The sequence below is a fragment of the Lissotriton vulgaris genome, chromosome 9, assembly GCF_964263255.1.
Source record: "Lissotriton vulgaris chromosome 9, aLisVul1.2, whole genome shotgun sequence".
Lineage (NCBI taxonomy): Eukaryota > Metazoa > Chordata > Amphibia > Caudata > Salamandridae > Lissotriton > Lissotriton vulgaris.
In genome coordinates this window covers 33,932,488-33,938,487 of record NC_141697.1, presented here as the reverse complement: position 1 = coordinate 33,938,487, position 6,000 = coordinate 33,932,488, and positions in this window count along the sequence as shown.

Genomic DNA, 6,000 nt, shown 5'->3' with positions numbered 1-6,000 from the left:
ACCTGCACTGACAGCAACCAACACTCCACTCTCTCATACTCACACAGTCCTGCAGCCACCCACACAACTTTACGCAATCGCATGTATGCTCCACAACACCTGCTCACTCACCAAACATGCAATAGAGATCTGGGACCTACTGAACAACAACGCACCGGGTCTACTTTTCATTGCAAAAACCTGGCCGAAACCTGCGTTAGCACCTGACAACACCACAGCCATTCCCCGGCTACAAGGTCACGAGGCGTGACAGACTTCACAAAGCAAGAGGTGGACTCACCATCATCCACAAGAACACCATCAGCTACATCACCTCCACGGACAAGTGATTTTGTAGAAATTAAACACCTGCCATTCAAACTCTATTTATTTATTAACCGTTTTCTATAGCGCGTACAAGACCCATGGGTATCAGAGCGCTTAACATCACATGGCATGGGTTGAAACAACAATGTGTAGAAGTCAACAAGATCTTAGCAAAAAGAAACGTAATTAGTATTACTTTAGACCTAGTCTATAAGTAGCTAATATACGGTTTTCTTTAAGGCTCTATCAATTCCATTCCTATAGTAAGTATCTAGTGATCACCCTTTGATAAGTCTTAGATGGCGATATGTCGTACCTATGGGAGGAACTTACTCATAAGAAAGAACTTAGTTTAGAGAGGAGCCCAGTGTTTTGCCATTTAAGCATGGGGTTTGGGAGAGGAAGGTGGCCCTGTATGCTGACGATATTTTGATCTTCTCCGCGGACCTCGCTAGGACCTTCCCTGCTGTTATAAGGTCGGCACGAGATTTTGGGCCGGTATCTTGTTATGAGGTAAATGCGGAGAAAACTGGGGTCATGACTTGGAATTTGGCAGAGTATCAGCACCTGACCAATGGCGACCTGAGGTATTGGGGGGTCAGAATAGTTCAGGACATTGATAAGATCTCAGGGACCAACCTGACAAATGTTTCAAGGGCGTGCCAGAAACTCATGCAGTCCTGGGTTCATCTCCCTCCAACCATTCTTGGGAGGATCAACTTGGTAAAGATGGTGGCGCTTCCAAAATCACCTTCCACTGCACTTTGACAAACTGACTATAGTTAAGTTCCAGCAGGCAATTAACTCATTTGTCTGGGCATACAGGGGTACCCCGATTGCCTGGAAGAAACGCTCACCATACTTATCTCCATATTATGTACCTTGACGATTTTTATATCTTATGGGTACATAGACATGGAGTTATGAACAGTAAATATATACATTTAAGGCCTCATGTATTATTATTCCAAATAAATTGTAAATAATACAAATTCTCAATTTGATATTTCTTACTTTGAATATACTAAAATGTATCCTGTAGAAGTGGTCCCAATTTGCACATTGACTTTTACCGAATGCATTGCCATTTTGGGAACCAACGAGGAGTTGGCCTAACAGCTAGGGCGGCAGACCTCGAATCTGGGGAACTGGGTTCGAGTCTCGGCAATGACGCTGAACATCCTGTGATTCTGGGCAAATCACTTAATCTCCCCGGGCCAATTCAGTTTAAGTTCATGCAATATAAAACTCTGTTAAAAAAAAGAAGTTGAGACGCAGGAGGGAGAAGGGAGGACTCGCATTGTCGGATTTGCAATATTACACATGGGCCTTCCAACTATCGCATTCCAGGATGCTCTTAAAAGCTCCAGAGAGCACAGGCGTGGGGCACATGTTTTCTGCAATGATAAAGGGCGCTGGTCTATCTCAGGAGGGTTTCTTGTTCAAATTTGGAGAACCAAAATTTTTCAAAAAGATCAACTTAAAAGTCCGGCAGGGAATGGCTGGAACAGGGGCTAGCATTAAACCGCTGACGGGTCTTAACTACTTTTCAAGGCTGGCCCCCCTCCCTGTGGGATTCTCCAGACATACCAAACTGCCTGAATGACAAGCTAGACCTTCCACTTAGAGCAGCTGGGTTGAAGGTGTGGGGCGATCTGGCTCATGAGGGCAAGCTCTTACCTTGGTCTTCGCTATGCAACAGGGTGGAAGAGGGTTTGTCTAAGTTCAAATACATTCAGTTGCAGAGTTGGTCCCAGAACTTGAAAAAACCCATAGGTATAGGTAACATTCCTGAGGAGCAGCTGGTGATAAGACCAGCTGGGAAGAAGGAGATCTCCTTCCTGTACTGGGCTATTGAGGAGGCTGTGGACGGGGACTTTAAATTGGCCTAAGAATTGTGGGTGGTTTCCATGCCAAATGAACAGTGGGAACACCTGTGGCAAACATCCTTTAACATCTTGTTTGTCACTCTAAAACCAGCTTGGCTTAGGAGGAACCATTTGGTCACGCTTCATAGGGACTATCTATCTCCGTTAAGGTCGACTAAAATGTCGAAGGAGCCTCCGGTTAGTTGTAAAAAAATGATATATGGAGAGAGTTTCTGATTTACATATGTTTATGGAGACCCAGAAGTCATTTTTGTTAACCTTGGGCGACCTCCAGGAATATAAAGTAAATTATCAAAACTTTCAAATTTTAGGCGACTTTAACTTCCATCTGGATATGGTATCTGACAAGGACTCACAAGCCTTGATGGACCTAGTGTCAGACGCTGGTCTAGTACAGTTAGTAACAAGACACACCCATACTGCGGGTCATCTCTTGGACGCTGTTTTCTCCGATTGTCCTCTTCTCAAATTTAACAGCAATCTGCAACTGCCATGGTCAGATCATCTGGCAGTTATGTTAACTCTTGATCTACCGCTGGCAACACGCTCCACACATGGGCTAGCAAACAGCGGAAAAAGCTATGGCACCGCTTTGATTAAAACACCTTCACTGAGCAATTAAATCTTCGTAAACCATGTTTTTCCTAAGATTCAGAAACAGCTTCGCTCCAATATCACAATTGGATTTCAAAAGCAGTTCATCTAACTATCCCTCAGAGAACAGGTAAAGTTAGCAGGACTGCTCCCACAGAACCATGGTTTTCTGAAGAACTAAGATTAGCAAGGAGACTCTGCCAGGAAAGGTGCTGGTGCAAATGCTATGATTTTAAGGAAAAAGAAAAATATAAGTCAAGACTAGCTCAATATAAAGAACTGATAAAAAATACCAAAATCAGATATTACTCAGAAAAAATAGAAGGGGCACAAAATAACTCGAAAGAATTATTTTCCACAGTTCTAAAACTTAGTCATGTACAGGAGACCAGTCAAACCACAGCAGATCAAGCGTTCTGCGATAATTTGGCCTCTCATTTTTGTGATAAAGTCTCCATTATCTATAATACATTTGTGACCCATTCGGGCAATACCCCAACTAACCAGGCACCTCCAACTGAGATGACAAAGCCATGTATTGACACGTTCACTTTAGCATGTGATGATATCCCGCCGGGTCTCTCCAATTTTACATTAATGTCTCAGGAACTAACTGTTCAAATTTTGTTAGCATCTAGGTCAGGATCCCCATTAGATCCCTGCCCTCCAAATATTAGCCACAGGTTAGCTGAGACACTCGCCTGCCCTCTTATGGAGGTCCTGAATACCGCCATTAAAACTGCAACTTTCCCTTTGCTATGGAAAAGGACATCTATTTTACCCCTTTTAAAAAGTCTAATTTAGACAAATTGGATGTAGGTAACTATCGCCCCATCTCCCGCCTACCCCTACCAGCGAAGATCCTGGAAAAACACATGAACCAGGAATTAGGGACATTTATAGAGAATAATCAAGTCCTAGACCCTACACAGTACGGTTTCAGACGACAACATAGCACTGAACTTGCCTTGCTCACCGCTACCTAGGAAATTTGGTAGATCCCAGCATTTTAATTGATCGACTTTGTGAGGCTGGAGTTGGTGGCACGGCCCTCGCACTACTGAAATCATTCCTGTAGGGTAGAGAGCAATTTGTTGAATCGGGTGGCTTTAAATCAAAATCTTTTAGACTCCCATGTGGGGCCCCCCTTTTCAACATTCATGTTGCTCCCCTGGCTCGTATGATAAAAAAGCACGGGTTCGAATTGCTGTCATACGCAGATGACACACAGATAATTATTGCAATCTCGTGTAAAAAGCAGGACATGGCATTAAAATTTAAGGACTGCATGAGAAGTGGTAATGAATGGATGGCCAAAAACTGCCTCAAATTAAAGTCAAATAAAAGGGAGGTGCTACTTTTTGGTAAAGATACAACATTTTGGTCCGCCGACTGGTGGCCTTCAGAACTGGGAGTGGTTCCCACTCCAGTGGTCAAAGTTAAAAATCTTGGAGTTATAATGGATTCCACTCTCTTCTTCTCCCTGCACATAAAAATGCTCCCTTCATCTATTTTTTTCATCCTGAAAATTTTAAGGAAAGTGCTCCCTTTCATTCCGGGAAATTTACAAAAAACAGTGATGTCAGCCTTAGTCCTATCAAAACTTGACTATTGAAATGGGCTTTTGGTAGGAGTAAACACATCTGTGCTGGTTAAGCTTCAGGTACTTCAGAACTCTGCAGCAAGACTGCTATTTGGATCAGCCAAATTTACATCAGCAAAACATGCTCTCTAAACTCTACACTGGTTACCCATGGAAAAGCGCATAATGTTTAAGGCCTTGTGTATTGTCTTTAAGTCATTACAAAGCTCTGGGCCTTGCTATTTGAGGAAGCGCTTTAAATGGTATAGTTCCTGTTGAACCTTGCGTTCGACCTCATTGAAGCTAACGGAGGAACCCACGTTCCATTTTCAGAGATGGGGTGGAAAAAGCTTTTTTAGCATTTCCACTAGATGGTGGAATAAGCTCCCATTCGATTTGAGAAATGCCCCTGACTTGCTATCATTTAGGAGAGGCCTAAAGACCTGGCTCTTTACTCTGTAACCTTGTGCATGGTTAAGGCCGATGACGGTCAACGTTCACTAGGTGTAGACTCCTCAAGCGCCTTGACGCCTCCGGGTAGATGTTGCACTATATAAATACTTAAATAAATAAATAAATGGAGTGCCATAGCAGATTTTTGGGAAAGAGTAGGCAATACCATTGCAGATATTCTAGGCCTCCCAATCCACATAAATCTTATCCTGAAAATTAGATCTTTCCTTTTCTATGCTATACTGCTGGCCAGGAGGGAAATATGTAAAAGATGGGTAGAAGCTGTACCCTCTTTGCATTCTGAGTGGTTATCCCCATTGTTTGCGACATCTAGGAGGGATCTGTGTAGAACTCCGAGCAGGAAGAAGAAAGCACTATGGGATTGCTTATTAAAATGGTCCAATGCCTAGGTTTGGGAGACCTGGAAGGCCCCCTTTATTTCTTTACTTATCTATTCATATATACTTATAGGAGCATTTTGGTCCTATGATTACGCCTCTTTGAAGCTCTTCTGACCGTGTTGGGCACTCCCAGTTTTCTTCCTCTCTATGCCAACATTAACAGTCGCCAAGGGCACCTGGATCCAATGGGAGAGTGACCAGCCCCTTCACATTGGGGATAGTGTCATCCTAGCCTGCTGTGGTACCGGTAGGCGGGGCGCTTCCTCCTGGTCCCCGTCCACCAGCCTATGTCTCTTTTAACATTGAGTAGTGGTACGGGCGGCTAGCATGTTCACTATGACCTGAGGTGAATGAGGACAAAAATTAGAAGAAAAAATGTGACAGCATTGTGTCTAGTTTTACCATTGTTCTATGTATCACACGACTTGTGCACAGAAGGGCTTCAGCCCTTCGAAGGCCTACAGAGGCGGCTGGTAGGGAACAGGGTTGACAGGGCGGGGGGGACTGAGGTGGTTGAAAAGTATTTTTTTAAACCACTTACCTTTTCCACCACCTCTCCTCTCCTCTCTCCCACTTCTTTTCTCTTCCTGACTCCAGTCCGGAAGAAGCTGCAGGAAGCACCCGGGCACCCGGGCTCCCCGGCAGCGTCGTGATTGGTCTGAGCGTTGTAGGTAGGCGCTCAGATGGGGACAGAGTGCTCCTGCATATTCCCCACCAGGCTGTGCATTGCAGCCTGGTGGGTTTATGCAAAGAGCGCGTGGCTGTTTGGCGGGGC